Here is a 20,581-nt window from a genome sequence, read left to right as displayed (position 1 = left end):
GAAGTGGATGGGGATGAGCAACTGAAGCTCTTCAGTGGTATACATCACATACACGAACATGCTTCCACTGAAGCGAATTAGCATCAACTGGCCGCCTCTTCCATTTTGGAAGAGCGAATGCTTCACGTGGAATATCTCAGCAGTCTGCGTATGGGCATGAGCGTGTGTCGGTTTCGACATGCATCTTGACTCCATCGCTCGGCGTTGTCACAATCTGCAGATCTGAGAGTTCTGCTTCTTTCTACTATACTCTTCCATTATCACAGTCTTCCATCGACAGTGTGTAGTGAACTGTGGCTACAGTCATCCCTTGAACGCATACATGTAATACAGCTAATGAAGGCCGCTCTTTCCTTCACATTCATGACACTGATCGAACACATCATGATGCTTCCACAACAGCTCAGAATGGACTTAACCTCTCCCACCAATTCTGATCACGTGAGTGGACAAAAAAAATTTCGAAGCAAATTTGAATTTCCCGCCAATTTCTTTGGAGGATGTGAGGGTGGGATGTCAGCACAGTACTGGGACAAAGAAATTCCCGCCAAAATTTGAAATTCCCGCCAATAGGGAGGTGGGGGAGGGGGTTCAAACGGTTCAAATGGCTCTGAGCTCTATGCGATGTAACTTCTGAGGTCATCAGTCGCCTAGAATTTAGAACTAATTAAACCTAACTAACCTGAGGACATCATACACATCCATGCCCGAGGCAGGATTCGAACCTGCGACCGTAGCGGTCACGCGGTTCCGTCCTGAAGCGCCTAGAACCGCACGGCCACACCGGCCGGCTGGGGGAGGGGGGAGGGGGACGGCTGCGGAGGGGGAGGGGGAGGAGACCAACGTGCCGGCTGGGGAAAACACATGACGTCGTCCAGGAGTGTGGGTAATTGATCAATTTAATTAATTTACATGTGAATTTGGTATCAAAACCGCCCTCATTGCGCCCTTATCCTCCTGCTCGCAGATCCTGGTGCAGCAGTTGCGTGCTGTCTCATGTGGGAAGGCGCATAGCGAGCTTCAGCACCCGGTTCTGCACCTTCTGCAGCATTCCAATGTTGGTGTCAGCCGTGTTTTCCCAAGCTACTGCTGCGTATTCTGACAGTGGCCTGATCAGTGTCAGAAACAGTGTTATGCCATGGCGTGGAGGCAGTGCCAGTGGCAGTGGCAGTGGCGACAGGTTATTTATTTATTTAGCGTATGGCAAGTACAAATCACGTTTATAGTGAAATAAGCTGCTACAATAACTTTGTAACTTTGGCACTAAAAACAAGACATAAAGAATTAAATACAGTTATGTCATGAACAACAAATATATAATTACAAATTAACATTTAGGTTTTTAATATATTGAACTGCACTTCGAGTCGCATCCAGGAAGTCCGTTGTTTGACCTGAATAGGCTCTCAGAGGGCACTCTGCAATGATGTGCCGGATCGTCTGCTTCTCAGCGCCGCAGTCGCACTTTGGGGATGGTGCTCTTCCCCATTTGTGTAGAGAGTCGGCACATCGACCGTGGCCCGTCCTGATCCTGTTGAGGATGGTCCAGGTTTTACGTGGTAAGCCAAAGCCTGGAGGTCTGTTCGACGGTTTCAGTAAGGTGTTTACCTGTGGTGGTGCTGATTCTTCCCATTCCACTTTCCAGCGTTCTTCAAGACAGAAACCATTTTCCTCCAGGTCTTTGGCCCTTATAAGAGGTGGATGTCTAGAGCGCAATCTATCTCTGTCACTGCCATTGCTCAAAGCGTGAATCGGAAGTTGCGGGTTGTCTTGTATTTTTTTTAAATTCTCTGAGAAGAGCATGTTCTCTTCGTAAGGGAGGTGGCGGTATGAGGCTCAGTACAGGTAGTCAGTGAATGGGGGTTGATTTTATTGTACCTGAAATAATCCTCATAGTTTGGTTCAGTACTGTGTCCACCATCTTGGTTGAGCGCTCTTTAGCCACACAAGGGAACAGTACTCTGCCGCAGAGTAGACAAGTCCCAAAGCAGAGCATCGCAAGGTAGAGGCGGAGGAGCCCCAGCTGGTACCACATAGTTTCTGAATGATATTGTTCCTAGTACGGATTTTTGTAGCAGTGTTCAAAAAAAAATGGTTCAAATGGCTGTGAGCACTATGGGACTCAACATCTTAGGTCATAAGTCCCCTAGAACTTAGAACTACTTAAACCTAACTAACCTAAGGACATCACACCCACCCATGCCCGAGGCAGGATTCGAACCTGCGACCGTAGCAGTCCCGCGGTTCCGGACTGCAGCGCCAGAACCGCTAGACCACCGCGGCCGGCTGCAGCAGTGTTGATGAGGTGTTGTTTGTAGCACAGGGTTCTATCTAATGTCACTCCCAGGTATTTTGGATTTTTATTATAAGGCAGAATATTGTTATCAAAATATATCTTAAGGCGTCTGTTAGCCAATTTATTATTCAGGTGGCAACACAGAGCCTCAGTTTTAGTTGGACTAGATTGTAGTCTCCATTCACGAAAGTACGTTCCCAGCAAGGACAAGTCGCTTGTTAGGACAGTCTCAGTATGCTCCATATCTCGATGTTGTGTAGCTATGGCCCAGTCATCTGCATATCCAAACTTTTCAGATTTAGTATTAGGCATATCGGCTATGTACAGGCTGAAAAGTAGACAGGTTGAGTAGAGGGTATAGTGCGCAAAGTCGCCCTAATATTCGGCTCCTGACGTCTGTAGTGTGTGGCAGCCATATCAACCGTCTGGTCGACATGGTTGCCGCACATCAGAGACATCAAGAGTAGAGGAGTAAACGTCTAAAATACTTAATACCTGACAACAATGAAAATGAGAACCTGGAGTAAAACAGGTACTTACATAAATTACATGACGTTAAAATTGTAAAGGTACATGATGAGCTAAGGAGCTCAGGTCGAACAGTAGAAAATATGGAATAAAGTCCTCCATGGATATAGTAAAAATTATCACACAGTTACAGTTTGTTAGAGAGCAGACATTGGACTGAACGTGTGGAAACCAATTGCGATGCCACGTAAACGTGGTGTAGTGCGCAGGGCTCTAGTAGCGTGATAAACGCACAACCATATGAAATACGCAGTAATACATCAGTATGATACAAATTAAGATGTTTTAAATAAAGTAAATTGTGTTGTTGTTGTTGTTGTGGTCTTCAGTCCTGAGACTGGTTTGATGCAGCTCTCCATGCTACTCTATCCTGTGTAAGCTTCTTCATCTCCCAGTACCTACTGCAACCTACATCCTTCTGAATCTGCTTAGTGTATGCATCTCTTGGTCTCCCCCTACGATTTTTACCCTCCACGCTGCCCTCCAATACTAAATTGGTGATCCCTTGATGCCTCAGAACATGTCCTACCAACCGATCCCTTCTTCTGGCCAAGTTGTGCCACAAACTCCTCTTCTCCCCAATCCGATTCAGTACCTCCTCATTAGTTATGTGATCTACCCATCTAATCTTCAGCATTCTTCTGTAGCACCACATTTCGAAAGCTTCTATTCTCTTCTTGTCCAAACTATTTATCGTCCATGTTTCACTTCCATACATGGCTACACTCCATACAAATACTTTCAGAAAAGACTTCCTGACACTTAAATCTATACTCGATGTTAACAAATTTCTCTTCTTCAGAAACGCTTTCCTTGCCATTGCCAGTCTACATTTTATATCCTCTCTACTTCGACCATCATCGGTTATTTTGCTCCCAAAATAGCAAAACTCCTTTACTACTTTAAGTGTCTCATTTCCTAATCTAATACCCTCAACATCACCCGACTTACTTCGACTACATTCCATTATCCTCGTTTTGCTTTTGTTGATGTTCATCTTATATGCTCCCTTCAAGACACCATCCATTCCGTTCAACTGCTCTTCCAAGTCCTTTGCTGTCTCTGACAGAATTACAATGTCATCGGCGAACCTCAAAGTTTTTATTTCTTCTCCATGGATTTTAATACCTACTCCGAATTTTTCTTTTGTTTCCTTCACTGCTTGCTCAATATACAGATTGAATAACATCGGGGAGAGGCTACAACCCTGTCTTACTCCCTTCCCAACCACTACTTCCCTTTCGTGTCCCTCGACTCTTATAACTGCCATCTGGTTTCTGTACAAATTGTAAATAGCCGTTCGCTCCCTGTATTTTACCCCTGCCACCTTTAGAATTTGAAAGAGAGTATTCCAGTCAACATTGTCAAAAGCTTTCTCTAAGTCTACAAATGCTAGAAACGTAGGTTTGCCTTTCCTTAATCTTTCTTCTAAGATAAGTCGTAAGGTCAGTATTGCCTCACGTGTTCCAGTATTTCTACGGAATCCAAACTGATCTTCCCCGAGGTCGGCTTCTACCAGTTTTTCCATTCGTCTGTAAAGAATTCGTGTTAGTATTTTGCAGCTGTGGCTTATTAAACTGATTGTTCGGCAATTCTCACATCTGTCAACACCTGCTTTCTTTGGGATTGGAATTATTATATTCTTCTTGAAGTCTGAGGGTATTTCGCCTGTTTCATACATCTTGCTCACCAGATGGTAGAGTTTTGTCATGACTGGCTCTCCCAAGGCCGTCAGTAGTTCCAATGGAATGTTGTCTACTCCGGGGGCCTTGTTTCGACTCAGGTCTTTCAGTGCTCTGTCAAATTCTTCACGCAGTATAGTATCTCCCATTTGATCTTCATCTACATCCTCTTCCATTTCCATAATATTGTCCTCAAGTACATCGCCCTTGTATAGACCCTCTATATACTCCTTCCACCTTTCTGCTTTCCCTTCTTTGCTTAGAACTGGGTTTCCATCTGAGCTCTTGATGTTCATAGAAGTGGTTCTCTTATCTCCAAAGGTCTCTTTAATTTTCCTGTAGGCAGTATCTATCTTACCCCTAGTGAGATAAGCCTCTACATCCTTACATTTGTCCTCTAGCCATCCCTGCTTAGCCATTTTGCACTTCCTGTCAATCTCATTTTTGAGACGTTTGTATTCCTTTTTGCCTGCTTCATTTACTGCATTTTTATATTTTCTCCTTTCATCAATTAAACTCAATATTTCTTCTGTTACCCAAGGATTTCTACTAGCCCTCGTCTTTTTACCTACTTTATCCTCTGCTGCCTTCACTACTTCATCCCTCAAAGCTACCCATTCTTCTTCTACTGTATTTCTTTCCCCCATTCCTGTCAATTGTTCCCTTATGCTCTCCCTGAAACTCTGTACAACCTCTGGTTCTTTCAGTTTATCCAGGTCCCATCTCCTTAAATTCCCACCTTTTTGCAGTTTCTTCAGTTTTAATCTACAGGTCATAACCAATAGATTGTGGTCAGAGTCCACATCTGCCCCTGGAAATGTCTTACAATTTAAAACCTGGTTCCTAAATCTCTGTCTTACCATTATATAATCTATCTGATACCTTTTAGTATCTCCAGGGTTCTTCCATGTATACAACCTTCTATCATGATTCTTAAACCAAGTGTTAGCTATGATTAAGTTGTGCTCTGTGCAAAATTCTACCAGGCGGCTTCCTCTTTCATTTCTTAGCCCCAATCCATATTCACCTACTACGTTTCCTTCTCTCCCTTTTCCTACACTCGAATTCCAGTCACCCATGACTATTAAATTTTCGTCTCCCTTCACTATCTGAATAATTGCTTTTATTTCATCATACATTTCTTCAATTTCTTCGTCATCTGCAGAGCTAGTTGGCATATAAACTTGTACTACTGTAGTAGGTGTGGGCTTCGTATCTATCTTGGCCACAATAATGCGTTCACTAAGCTGTTTGTAGTAGCTTACCCGCGTTGCTATTTTCCTATTCATTATTAAACCTACTCCTGCATTACCCCTATTTGACTTTGTGTTTATAACCCTGTAGTCACCTGACCAAAAGTCTTGTTCCTCCCGCCACCGAACTTCACTAATTCCCACTATATCTAACTTTAACCTATCCATTTCCCTTTTCAAATTTTCTAACCTACCTGCCCGATTAAGGGACCTGACATTCCACGCTCCGATCCGTAGAACGCCAGTTTTCTTTCTCCTGATAACGACATCCTCTTGAGTAGTCCCCGCCCGGAGATCCGAATGGGGGACTATTTTACCTCCGGAATATTTTACCCAAGAGGACGCCATCATCATTTAATCATACAGTAAAGTTGCATGCCCTCGGGAAAAATTACGGCCGTAGTTTCCCCTTGCTTTCAGCCGTTCGCAGTACCAGCACAGCAAGGCCGTTTTGGTTATTGTTACAAGGCCAGATCAGTCAATCATCCAGACTGTTGCCCTTGCAACTACTGAAAAGGCTGCTGCCCCTCTTCAGGAACCACACGTTTGTCTGGCCTCTCAACAGATACCCCTCCGTTGTGGTTGTACCTACGGTACGGCTATCTGTATCGCTGAGGCACGCAAGCCTCCCCACCAACGGCAAGGTCCATGGTAAATTGTATGTGATATAAAAAATAGGATGTATAAAAGATAGAAAAGGAATAACATAATTTTTATAAAAATGACTACGACAATAAGCAGCAAAAATTAATAAATGTTTTAGTACAAATACGTGCTAAAAATAAAGAACGTACTGCATCAGTATTTTATCAAGATGTTACAACAAGCAAAAAGGGTGGAAATATGAAACTTCCTGGCAGATTAAAACTGTTTGCCCGACCGAGACTCGAACTCGAGACCTTTGCCTTTCGCGGGCAAGTGCTCTACCAACTGAGCCACCCATGCACGACTCATGCCCTGTCCTCACGGCATTACTTCTGCCAGTACCTCGTCTCGTACCTTCCAAACTTTACAGAAGCTCTCCTGCGAACCTTGCAGGACTAGCACTCCTGAAAGAAAGGATACTGCGGAGACCTGGCTTAGCCACAGCCTGGGGGATGTAAAGCCTGTAAAGTTTGGAAGGTAGGAGACAAGGTACTGGCAGAAGTAAAGCTGTGAGGACGGGGCGTGAGTCGTGCTTGGGTAGCTCAGTTGGTAGAGCACTTGCCCGCGAAAGGCAAAGGTCCCGAGTTCGAGTCTCGGTCGGGCACACAGTTTCAATCTGCCAGGACGTTTCATATCAGCGCACACTCCGCTGCAGAGTGAAAATCTCATTCTGGAAACATCCCCCAGGCTGTGGCTAAGCCATGTCTCCGCAGTATCCTTTCTTTCAGGAGTGCTAGTTCTGCAAGGTTCGCAGGAGAGCTTCTGTAAAGTTTGGAATGTAGGAGACGCGATACGGGCAGAAGTAAAGCTGTGAGACCGGGCGTGAGTCGTGCTTCGGTAGCTCAGATGGTAGAGCACTTGCCCGCGAAAGGCAAAGGCCCCGAGTTCGAGTCTCGGTCGGGCACACAGTTTTAATCTGCCAGGAAGTTTCATATCAGCGCACACTCCGCTGCAGAGTGAAAATCTCCTTCTGTTGGAAATATGGTTTACATGAAATATTCAAAACAGAATGTGGAATGCAATGCCGTCTGCCGTACAATCAATATGTAAGTACAGAAGTATCCATAAAAGAAAGAGAGAAACAACGTTTCCGAAATGTATAAGCGAGCTGAAACATGATCCAAAGCACCATTTAGTTGTGAGCAGTGGTTTAAAGGCGTTAAAGAAGCTTTTGTTTCGTAATTGTAATTCTTCGTTTAAAATGAAGTCATCGATACAAACCATATATCCAAATATCTTAAGTTCTTCCAAGACATCAAGTTTCCTCCCTTTCTTCTCTCTATGTAGAATCGTTATTTCGTCTGCTCCTTTTGGATTGCGCCACGATAATAATAAAAGCTTTACGAAACTAGAATTATGAACATTAGTACCTTTCTTCTCTTGCAAGTGTTCCTTACATCTTACGTTAAAAGACCTACCAGTTTTTCCGATATATGTCTTGCGTTTTACCACGTCACGCGTTGAATCAACGAACAATTGCACACAAAAGGCATATCGCCTGAAAACCCTTATTTCGTATTTTTCGGCCCATGTCTACTTGACATAATCTGACATTCCACCGGAACGAGTGGCTGGTTTTGTCAGACTATTATCCTCCATTGTTGGTGGTGGGTGAGGAATCCGAAGCAGACGTCTCCAGGTAATATGTCAAGAAGTGCCCGCGGAAATCTCAGTAACTGCACAAATAACAAGGGACTGGTAAAATTCTAAAACCCTTAATATAATATGTGTGATAAAACTATTCCTGTTTACGGCGGTGGTTTAACGAAGAATCTTAATTTTTTTCGTTTCTCTATTCATTATAATGTTAGATTGTTTCCGTAATCAAGAACGCAACAAATTCTTCTGTACAAGTACAGTAACATCTTATTTTCCACAAATATTTAAATCATCTCTTGATTAATATAGAGAACTTAAAACTCTTACTTTCGTGTTTTACGTAGAAACACTGCACTGTCATGAGGACAAATGCCTCTATGATTATCAAATCCAAGTAGAAAATATTTACTGCGGTTTCTCTCGGAATTCCGTGCTTTGCATCATGGAGATATCTCAGCAGACATCTCCAGGGAGGAAGACTGTTTCGAAAGCCAAATCTTTTTCATTCGGACGTGGCATCAAAACATCCTGTATGAGACGATATACGCTACCGCATGTTCTATTTACGATTACCTTATCCCATTCACTGAGAATCTCGCAACTCCAAGGATTTTGATGTGGCCGACGCACTGGAGAAATGCGATAAAGTTTTCTAACCTTCGTAATATTTCTTGAACTGCACTATCGAATGGATATATGTGGGATCTTTCTGGTGGACAGGCGAGCACACACACAAGAAGCTGGTAGAAGAGCACGCGCACACCCGTAGGATATAATACTGACGTGCATTGCACCTCGAATGTCTCTTGAATTTGGGGTAGAGGTAGTATGTTCTCTGATCTGGACATTTTGCTACAGTTCCTCCAACTTTAGATCCACTGCATCGCAAGTCAAGCATTAATTAAGAAAAAATCGACTGTGTAGACAGAAATTAATTGCGACGAGATTCTGTACGATACCAAGACATTAGAAGAATTTATTGAGAGGAAAAAAAAAAACATCAACGTTGATAATCTGACATGACGTAGAAAAAATCTCGTTCTGTTCACAGTAGGAGTGTAGTCAGTAAGTTTCACTTCACAGCTTGTTTTGCTCAGGCACCACGGAGGTCCTCTAGTTTGCAGCCAAATAAGAAGCTTATATCAAAGGCGTCATCGATCATGTGATAACCCAGAGTGAAAATTTCTTAAACTGCACTATCGAATGGATATACGTGGGATTTTTCTGGAGGGCAGGCGTGCACTACACACAAGAAGCTGGTAGAAGAGTACGCGTGGGATATGAAAGAGGATCTATCAGTTAACAAAAACTCCTCTGTAAGGTCAATGAGCAATTACGTATACTGTACAGAACCAAGGGCGGTTTACTTGTGTTTATTGGCTAATGGTTCAAATGGCTCTGAGCACTATGGGACTCAACTGCTGCGGTCATTAGTCCCCTAGAACTTAGAACTAGTTAAACCTAACTAACCTAAGGACATCACAAACAGCCATGCCCGAGGCAGGATTCGAACCTGCGACCGTAGCGGTCTTGCGGTTCCAGACAGCAGCGCCTTTAACCGCACGGCCACTTCGGCCGGCCTACTTGTGTTTATTATAAAGGGAAATTCATATCCTTGCAGGTCAAATAAAAGAACGGTAAACCTAATGCTAGGAAACTCATTTAATAATGGTAATCTTGGAAAGAGGTTACAAGATGAATTTCAGCAAATATAAAATAGGGGTAACCGAGTGAAATCGAATAAGATCAGATGATGGGAGAGTTACAAATATGGAATGAGTCACTAAAAGTAATAGAAGAGTTTTACTATTTGAGTAGCAAAGCAACTGACAATAGCACAAGTATAGCGGATATAAGTACAGACTGGCTTTTCTGGATAAAAGTAGTATATTAACATCGAATATAGATTTAAGTGTTAGGAAGCCGTTTTAGAAAATATGTGCCTGGAGTGTAGCATTATGTGGAAATTAAACGTTGGCGATTTTTAAATGTGGTGCTGCAGAAGAATTCTGAAGATTCGATGGGTAAATAGGATACCTAATGAAGAGTTAATGAATCTAATTCGGGAGAAAAAAATTATTACTCAATGTGTCTAAAAGAATGTATGTGCTGATACATCACAAGAGGTATCAAGGATTAGTTAATTTGGTAATGAGGGAAGTGTGGATAGCAAATTTTGTAGAAGGAGAGTATGCATTGATTCTAGTAAACAGTTTCAAGTGGATGTAGGTTTCAAAAGTTATGCACTGGATAGCCTAGTGTGGAGAGCTGCACCAAACCACTCTTCAGACTGAAGGCCACAGCGAGAGTGACGGTATTAACACTTATTTGGAACAAAAAGCTAGCTGAAACCGAAAATGAATAGCAGTGGAATTCCGAATGGATACCACACAATTTCGGATATAAATAATTTGGAATATAACAGTCAGACAAGAACTAAGACTTAAAAGCATAATTGAAAGATCAAGGAATATATAGAAAAACAGAGAGTCCAGGTCATAAGAATGAATGTAAAAAAATGCCTAAAATAGTAATGAATTACCGCCCAATTACCGCCTAAGAGAGAGGTGCAGATATCAAATATTACAGGGTATTTTGCAGTGTTTTGACAGTTTCAGATTTGAATAACGCGTGCTAAAAACACGATACAGCGACGGTGGAGCCGTCTATTGGTAGTGAGGAATGTCAAGTGTCATCCCACATACATGTCGTACTGATCGAAGCATCATAATGCGTTCTCGATGGAGTGCTATTTTCGCTATGGCGAATCTGTCGAGTGCGTGCAACGTGCCTTTCGTTAGCATTTCAAATTCAGCCATGATATCCAATTCCTACTAGTGGAATAATAACGAAATGGGTAGGAAACTTCCGTGTAACTGTCAATGTATCAAATCGAAAGTCAACCGGCCTTTGGAAAACAGATCGAACCTCGTGCCAGGATTTTACCTTTGTGGTAATTTGAAGGCGAGAGTGAACTCCGACTGGCCGAGAAGCTTGCAACAGTTAAAAGGTCGAATTCCCGATGGTATTTCCAGAATTCCTCTTGCATTTACGAAATACGTGTTCAAACACTGGATGAAAAGCCTCGAGTTCTGTGTAGCCATAAATGGCCGTCATTTGTCTAATGTAGTATTTCATAAGTAAACCTGAATAAATGTTGTATCTTGTGTAGGATACTGAAATTTGTTTCGCGACTAATTTGTGTGTTATTCAAATCTGAAGTTGTCAAAACATTGTGAAACGCACTATAGCTGACCACCAACAATTGAGGCTTTGGAAAAAGAGGGCGTTCAAATGGTGCAAATGGCTCTGAGCACTATGCGACTTAACTTCTGAGATCATCAGTCCGCTAGAACTTAGAACTACTTTCATCTAACTAACCCAAGGACATCATACACATCCATGCCCGAGGCAGGATTCGAACCGGCGACCGTAGCGGTCGCGCGGTTCCAGACTGTAGCGCCTAGAACCGCGCGACCATCCCAGCCGGCAAAGAGGGCGTCACAGACAAATATTTAACACCTGAAGATAAAAGAGAAGAAGAAGATTGGAAGAGATTATATGTCTTTGAGAATGTACAATTTTGCACTGCTACAAAATCATACAACAATGCAAGTGTAGTGAGATTTGCTTTTCTTGTGTTCTGTTTGTCATGATCATGTGTTTCCATAAATATCATTCCTTTTCTCTGGTGTGCTATACTGTAAATGGATTTATATAAATATCTATCTTATTCACATATATTAGGCTATGGTTATAATCGAATGAGTGATTAGATGTTGTAATGTAATAAGTGTTGATGGAGTAACTAATTGTAGACTGATTTTAGTATGTGTGCATCTTGACAACAAGCCATCCATGTATACATGAGTCTATCAAGGCACTGATTTCATTCATGACCATTGCAAGAACATTTAGTGTATATGTGTGTAACATCGTAATAGCTGCGGTTTCTCTTTCTTGTTACATTTCCACAAATAAATAGACCCATGCACCCATACAGGTGAATGAATGTGGACTGGGTTGTGCATAGTGTGCATGTGTATTTTCGTATTGTGTACCTTGTCACCATGTTTACTCTTTTCAGCCATGGCATGATACACATCAGACAAAAAGTGTGCAAAGAAAAACAAAAATAATACCCAAACTCCAATCAAAATGTCCTTGATGAACTTGTGCTACCGATGAAACTCAACGAAATTTCATCGGCATCCATATTATTCGCTAAGAGGAATTACTGTTATGAAGCAACTTCTTCCCAAATTGCCACACAACATGTTTCATAATGTTATATGCACAACCCTCTGGTTAATGTAGTTGACCGTTTAACCTGGCATAATAACTGCAGACGAAATTCAATACTACCACTGACAGCCCAACTAATTTACTTCTTTCCTTCCCTTCCTTTTATTATGGTGAAGAGCCTCCCATTTTCTGCAGTCTTGGGAGATTTTCATAGCTGGCTTGCAACGATGGGAGCTTACTTAAGAGGACCAGAGAGAGTCATAAATTTGTTCAGAGCTGAAAGCTGTCCATAAGAGCAGGTAGGGCACATCCGAATTCGGTTTGTTCCACCTCCGTACACTGGGAAACCCATAGAACCAGCAGTCTGCTACAAAACAGTATTATTCAAGACGCTAGGAGGAATTCTTTCAGAAATGGTAGAGTGTGAGACCAGCTGTTTCTCTCTGTAGCCATGACATGGATCCTTGCAATCGGCTTTCTGATTGGCTCTTATCATCTGTTTCTGTGAAACACTCACTTTCCTGCATGTGTGTACGTGTAATCGCTTTGATCCGTCAAATTCGCTTTGTGAGACCGACCACATAGTTCAATTCGCCGACACGGAAGTCCTTGCTGTAGAGAACAACTATGGCACACGTTTATTCAGGGAAGCTATAAAAATACACAAATATGACGGCAGCTTCAACAAGAAAGAAGAACACCTCATGGTGAACGGATCTTGGATTCCCATCCTGCAACGAGCGGCCGCTGCAGGCAGCAAGGGAAGGACCGCTGAGGTAATGACCACGGAAAATACCTTGGATATTGGCGTGGCACGTACATGTAATCTGCGGCAGCGAGCTCAACCCGAGTCCACCGCCACCACTGGTGTGTGAAGCTGTGACAATGTTAGTCATTCCTGCAGGCGAAACGTCAGAAAAATCATCTATCGAACGTCGGTCAAAGAACTCCAAACAGAAGCCAACAGGAAATTTGTCAGCAAGTGGTCACGAAAGCGTAATAATTTTGTATCATCTTATATCTCCACTCCTTACATACAATTTTTTTAACAAAATCACGAAATCTCCTTTGTGTCCAGAAAAAGAGGACTTCATTCTGTAATGCCCAAAGTCATTTTAAAACTTTTCCCAAGCTCAACCACGTCTCACTGTTGTGGTAAATTACGTCTTCATACTCTGCGTTCATAAGAAAAGATTTGAACTGTATATGGAAGAGTGCCCTTGCTATTCTTGTGTTCACCACAGCAACAATAGGATATACCACAGTGCAGTTTTACGAAGGCTCTTCTGACGTAAAACACAATGAGAAACAGTATTTCACTGTCTGTGTTTTGTACTTGTAATTATCCTTTAAAAGCTTAACCGTGCCTACATTTTCCCCACTGACATCTCTGGTTCCCTCTCTTGTAATGCTTGCCGTTTTGTTCCAGGACAAGCCACTTTTCTGCACCCCAGTCCACCGCCAGCACTGGAGTGTGAAGCTGTGACAATGCTAGTCATTCCTGCAGACGAAACGTCAGAAAAATCATCTATCGAACGTCGGCCAATGAACTCAAAACAAGCACGTCCTGACCAGCTGTTGTATCTTTCAATGATTCTAGGCCAGTTGCTTCCTCTGTGATAACGAAATTTTCATTAATTCCAGGGATAAAGATGAGTAATTGTGCAATGTATTCGTGAACTGTGTTCCCATCTATTGTCAGAGGAAACCAAGGGAAATTTTTCTCGCAGTCTTCAGCTGTTGTGTGAGTTCGTCACTGTGTCAATTGGAAGTACTATAGTCCTTTTTATGAGTGAAATGCTTTAAAATTTGCGTCTATGATCAATACACCCTTACGCTTGCATACACTACTATACAATGTTTAATAAACTCGCCATCCAGAAAAAGCTTGGTGTGTTAAGCAAGGTTACTGGCTACTATGAAATTTGCTTCTGCAGCACTATTTTAAACTGTTGATTGCTTTGTAAATGTTTGTTGCTTCTTCAGAGCTTTTTTCACACACTCCGTAGTTTTCATTTTGCTTTCTACCTTGGAAGGTTTGCAGTCAAATTCGCTATGTTGTGTTTCGTAGTGTCTCTTCAGATTGTACTTCTTTCATGACACAATAAACACACTGCTTTATTTCCTGCATTAATAAAAAAGTGTTTCTCCATTTTTCAATACACACACGGCATTCATCACTGATTTTATACTTTTTCGGTGGGGTCATGGTTTGACTAAAAGTGGAAATTTATAAATTTACTGTTGACGATGTAGGAAAACACAGATTGCTTCTTACCGTAACGGGATACTCTGTCTTTTCCTACATTGCTGATATTCCTACCAGGTGTTTCCTTTGTCTGTTAAATTTACTGTTGCACAGACGACATGGAAGTAAACCACATTAACCAGAAAAGCACTGCGCATCGTACTATTCGCGCAAACCATGGCGACAAACGGCGCGATGACTGATGGGAACAACCCTTACAGGAAAATGCCTTTACGGCCGCTCCCGTGAGCCACTTGGTTAGCGAGAATAGAATTTACGTTGCGCATGCGTCTCGAAGCGGCCGCCTAGTGGAAATCTTCCATCGCGCGCGGAGAGATTTGTTCAAGACGGGTTTTTCTGTCTTTACGGGCAGAACGAAAATCTTTAGCGGGCCGCATGTGGCCCACAGGCCGCTATTTGCCCACCCTGGTCTAATGTGTACCATGCTGATGTAAGTTTTGTTCTCAAATTGCCCGTAAGCGAAATCTCGCAATAGAAAAAAGAAGTCAGGTAAAAGTAAAAGATTTTTTTATACATCGCACCGTCAGTAGCTTCTGACAGAGGAAGCGTCACTAAATTCACAAGTGTACATCAGATATTGGTATTCACATCTACCGAGACTTGGTTATAGCGATCAAAGAAGTTTAATTTCAAAGGATATGAAATAAGATGATGTGGTGGGAAAGTAGGATATGGGGTACAGTGTACTAATTGAAAAGAGAGGTATAGACTTTAAACCAGTTGACCTGGACCTTGAACGCTTCAGCAGCCATTATGTCGACTCAATACGGCGAAATAAAATCGTACCCACGTACAGGGTGTTTCCGTAAGGGCGGCAAAAAACGTAACAGGACATAGAGAATGCTGAACCTGAGGTCGGAGAAGCCAACTTAAGGAGGTATGAAAGTAAACTTGTCTACCGTTTTGTCAAGAGTTACTGTTTTCCAGCTTATTTTCAACTAACATGTGTACAGGTTTACGCATACTGTGCTGTTTATTGACATGTACATTCTTTATTTCCTGCAGGGAAAGAAGGAGTACAACCCTGATTGCTAGAAGCCGGCCGAAGTGGCCGTGCGGTTAAAGGCGCTGCAGTCTGGAACCGCAAGACCGCTACGGTCGCAGGTTCGCATCCTGCCTCGAGCATGGATGTTTGTGATGTCCTTAGGTTACTTAGGTTTAACTAGTTCTAAGTTCTAGGGGACTAATGACCTCAGCAGTTGAGTCCCATAGTGCTCAGAGCCATTTGAACCATTTAAACCTGATTGCTAGAAAGTCATGATGCAGTAGGCCATCTGAATGGCCACCTCTACTTGAGGTTCATACAAAGAGTTCTAGTTGTTGGAGAACGTACCCTTGGCTGTTCGTGAGAGAATGTGGATACAACATGACGGTGCACCACCTCACTTCAGTGTGGGTGTGTGCAATATTCTCAATGCCGTATTTTCTGGTCACTGGATTGGAAGTGATGGTCCTGTTACATGGCTTGCGAGGTCTCCTGTACTGACACCCCTTGATTATTTCCTTTGGGTCGTCTACGAGACCCTAGTGGATACGGAGGCGGAATTAGTTGCCAGAATTGTAGCTTCATGTGTGTAAGGTGGCAGAATAAATGAAGGTCAACTTCGCACCTTACATAAGAGTTTTGTACATAGTAACCGGAAGGTGAATATGACACATAACTTAATTCGACGGTAATGAGCAGATTTGCCTATAAGTATGTAATGCAAAAGGGATGACACTCAATCGACGGTATTAACACACCACTCCTATATAATGCATGTCAATGAGCAGAAGGCGAAACAAGCAGTGAGAGGAAACGTTTTGTGTGGAAGCCAGAATGGGCAGATACAGAGGCTACAGCCCAGGAGGCACTGCAGAAAGCTCTTAAGGGGGCGCACCCTGCAGTGAGAGTCAGCGACTCGACAGGTGACGCATACTGCAGGGCGAGTAACAGACCACCAGAAGTAGGACAGAAAGAAGCTTTAGAAAACTACATTTCGGCATTCCAAATGGATACGAACAAAACCAATGGAGCATTCGATCACGTGAACTGCAAGTGGTACACACGTGATAAACATATGTAACTTTTTAGGCGTCTGGAGCAGGCACAAAACGTCCGATTGGCGGAAATGTATCGGGAAGGAGAAAAGTGGCGAGATGTCGATGCAGTTTAATGGTAGGACCCTTGCGATTGGTAGAGAGGGTTTCCACAAAATAACAGGAATGCTCCATATTGGTTGAAAAAAGCCTTGACGTGGAGAACGAAAGAACCAAGGTGGGGAGAGAGTTCGGCTACGAGAAAGACGAGATCGAAATTTTGGAGGACTCTTCTCTGAAATGGGATCAAGTGCAGAATGGAGCACATAATGCTCTGTACGATGCAGAGGAGAAATTTGTGTGAACACTGCATTCACAACGGTTGACCTCCAGCTAGAAATTAGCTGTAGCATCGTTGAGCTCCAACTGTGGATAAACGAACCAGCCAGGTAGTTAACTGTTCTTGTGAGATCTGAGAGGGCATTATAATATGCATGCTGCTCCAGCCATGCGTGTGTATATTGCCATAGTCTGAAACTAGGGATGAGTTCACACTTCCTCGCATACCGAGAAACATAGGGAGAGTTTCGCTGGAAAATTCAGCAAAGGTTTAATTAGTTTTATAGGAATTTCAGAGGGTGAGAGCAGCTAGGCAGACGACAACTCATCATAGCTAAGGTAAACACCACGTGCAGTGGCGTAAACTTGTTGGTTCACCAGCTTGAGTCCACTGTAAATTCGAGCGACCGTGGGTAATCTTTTGCTCAACTTGTCACATAACTAACCATCTTCCGTAGACTCGATTGTCATCCTAAAAATAGTACCGAACTTTGAACCGGAATCGGATGATTTATCATAGTATTGGCCAACATCATAATGTAATTGTAGGAATAATTTTGTAAATAAACTTCTAGTTAAAATTTAATATTGTTGTGTTTAGGATTATTTAACTTTCTGAGTGTTATAGTTTATACTGTTGTGTTTAGGATTAGTTCACTTTCAGAGGTCGAGAGGTGTCATTTTGACAGCTGCCTTACATTATCACATTGTAAACTGCGTAAAAGCGTGTATTTCCGTGACAAAATCGCAATATTATACAACGTCACTGGTGCTTACACAGTTGTGTTCAGTCATAGAATAAGGAACCATATAACCATAACCTTACATCTGATATGATTCGAAACACACCAGGATATTTGTCAGGTTGCATCACAATCTTGTTCGCTGTCATGCATTCATTGAGGCTGATGTCCGTCAGTTTCTGCACATTTTGTAAGATACAGTACAAATGGTACGTTCATTGTGTCAGTGATGGTATTTGCAGTTAACTGTAACTAATGTAAATAAAAAAGTACACAATAATGTGATTTTACTCCTATTATCTCCTTAAGCTGCCTCCTTCGTCCCCAGGCACGCAACCTCAAATTACTCAGTGTAACATCCTCTAAGACCTATTAAATTTTGGCATGCTCTTACAGAAACATCCTGTATAGATTGTCAAACGACCAATTACAAAAAGGCAACTCCGTAGTTTAATAAATACAGTTAATCAACCTAAATTGATAATGAAAGATGATAAAGCCTACTACTTGTTCGGGACAACACACACAAAGACTGTTTGAGGATAATCTTAGGGAAAAAAGCCTGGTCACGCTACATGGATCAACAGATTTGACCAAAGTTGCATTGCAGTGGATATCATGTATAGTTTTCATCATCTAACCCTGTCTCGCAATTTACGCTGTAAGTCGTACGAGAACCATTCGTTTCACATCATCTCTCTATTTTGATGATATGTCAGGTGGCTCAAGTATCAAATATAGTATCCAGAATGAGATTTTCACTCTGCAGCGGAGTGTGGGCTGATATGAAACTTCCTGGCAGATTAAAACTGTGTGCCGGGCCGAGACTCGAACTCGGGACCTTTGCCTTTCGCGGGCAAGTGCTCTACCAACTGAGCTACCCAAGCACGACTCACGCCCGTCCTCACGGCTTTACTTCTGCCAGTACCTCGTCTCCTACCTTCCAAACCTTACAGAAGCTCTCCTGCGAACCTTGCAGAACTAGCACTCCTGAAAGAAAGGATATTGCGCAGACATGGCTTAGCCACAGCGTAGGGGATGTTTCCAGAATGAGATTTTCACTCCGCAGCGGAGTGTGCGCTGATATAAAACTCGCAGGACAGCTTCTGTAAGGTTTGGAAGGTAGGAGACGAGGTATTGGCAGAAGTAAAGCTGTGAGGACGGGGCGCGAGTCGTGCTTGGGTAGCTCAGTTGGTAGAGCACTTGCCCGCGAAAGGCAAAGGTCCCGAGTTCGAGTCTCGGCCCGGCACATATTTTTAATCTGCCAGGAAGTTTCATCAAATATAGTAGTTTACTCGGGTAATAAATGGAAAATTAACAAAGTTTACTGGGTGACAGAAGTATTCTGGCGGTACAATTACAAAAAATTGTGGAAATTGGCAATGCGGCCGAGAAATATAATAATGTAGTCTCATACATTGAAAGAGCGCAACAAATGCGATCCCTTGGAATAAGCCTTTCACATCAATAATAAAACTTTGCCTGCATGGTGGAACGAGGAATGTGCATTGCTGAGAAATAAGCATAGTGAAGCACTGAAATTCTCTGAAAGGATATCCACAAAAGATAATTACATAAATCTTAGACATATGCAAGTGAAAGCAAAGAGTATATTGAAACAGAAAGGAAATGGTGGTTGGTAGGCCTCCATAAACGGACACTGTATTCAGTGGTGTGGGAAAGGTTAAGATGACTAAGCAATAACAGTTTCAACATTACTATTCATCTATACTCCCCGAAGACATCAGCGTGAGGTTTCTTAAACATACTGACCTTCAATCAGTGGGAACACCATTACACGACACAGAAGACGAACAAGATCACTTTTTGAATGCTGAATTTTCCATTGAAGAATTAAATTGAGCGCTGTGGTCTGCAAAGACAGGTAATTACTGTGTAAAACTCAAATGGATTTTTTATCAGAAGCGAAAATATACAGAAAAACTGAAGTGAAAAAGGGTTATTTCAGTAGGTAACCAGAGTAATCTTTCTGAGACGTACAATCCTTTCATCATGTACCCCTAAATCACTTGCAAGGATGGTAAAACACAAACTGGAAAGGTAGTGTGAATAGGGAATGATATTTCCAAGTTCGCAAACGGAGTCCAGAAAAGGTTGCGCCACATCTGCAACTTTAACTGAAATTGATAACAGATGTCCTGTTACGCTTCAGCAAAACTAAATATCCCTTAGCTGTATGTATGGATGCAGAATATGATTACGATGATGCAGTCCATCTCTGCTGTAGGAGAAGATGAGAAATATTAAGGTGTCTGATTCGTTTATAGTAATCTTACATGCCCTGTTTGCGGATAGACAGCTGTTAGTGAAAGTTAAAAGTAACACGATTGGTCCCAGACGAACAAGCAAAGGTCTACCTCGCGGGTAAATATTGTCTTCCACTGTCTTTAATGTAAAAAAATGGTTCAAATGGCTCTGAGCACTATGGGACTCAACTGCTGAGGTCATTAGTCCCCTAGAACTTAGAACTAGTTAAACCTAACTAACCTAAGGACATCACAAACATCCATGCCCGAGGCAGGATTCGAACCTGCGACCGTAGCGGTCTTGCGGTTCCAGACTGCAGCGCCTTTAACCGCACGGCCACTTCGGCCGGCTGTCTTTAATGTATTTACGATAGATACAGTATTGTAGTTTCTTAATATGTATGGTAAAAACACGGCGGTGTTTTTACCATACATATTAAGAAACTACAATACTCCAAAGAGCTAAGCATTTGTACAATCAGCGACGACCTAGCCAAAAAGAAAACGAAAACGGGCACAGCATTAAATAATTTCGGCTACTGTCTAACAGTAAACGTTTGCATGTATCACTGAGCAAGTCCTATGTCTTTGTTTCCAAGAGATACAAAAAACAGCAGACGCATAGCTAAAACTCGTCTCTTGCAGGTTTCCTAAGACAAACTTGGCAAGACATCTGAGCCTCTTAATTGACTGTAG

General features: G+C 42.4%; 2 non-coding genes across 2 annotated transcripts; one reads left to right on the top strand and one right to left on the bottom strand.

The window, feature by feature from the left end:
• Positions 1 to 18,431: 18,431 nt before the first annotated feature.
• On the bottom strand, positions 18,432 to 18,506 carry Trnas-cga (transfer RNA serine (anticodon CGA)). The gene has a single exon. It is a non-coding gene; the product is annotated as a tRNA-Ser (tRNA).
• Positions 18,507 to 18,793: 287 nt separating this feature from the next.
• Trnas-cga (transfer RNA serine (anticodon CGA)) lies at positions 18,794 to 18,868 on the top strand. Its single transcript has one exon. It is a non-coding gene; the product is annotated as a tRNA-Ser (tRNA).
• The last annotated feature ends 1,713 nt before the right edge of the window (positions 18,869 to 20,581 follow it).

This window comes from Schistocerca nitens, chromosome 1, assembly GCF_023898315.1.
Source record: "Schistocerca nitens isolate TAMUIC-IGC-003100 chromosome 1, iqSchNite1.1, whole genome shotgun sequence".
Taxonomy (NCBI): domain Eukaryota; kingdom Metazoa; phylum Arthropoda; class Insecta; order Orthoptera; family Acrididae; genus Schistocerca; species Schistocerca nitens.
The sequence above is the reverse complement of the archived record's forward strand: the minus strand, read 5'-3'. Positions and strand labels throughout refer to the sequence as shown.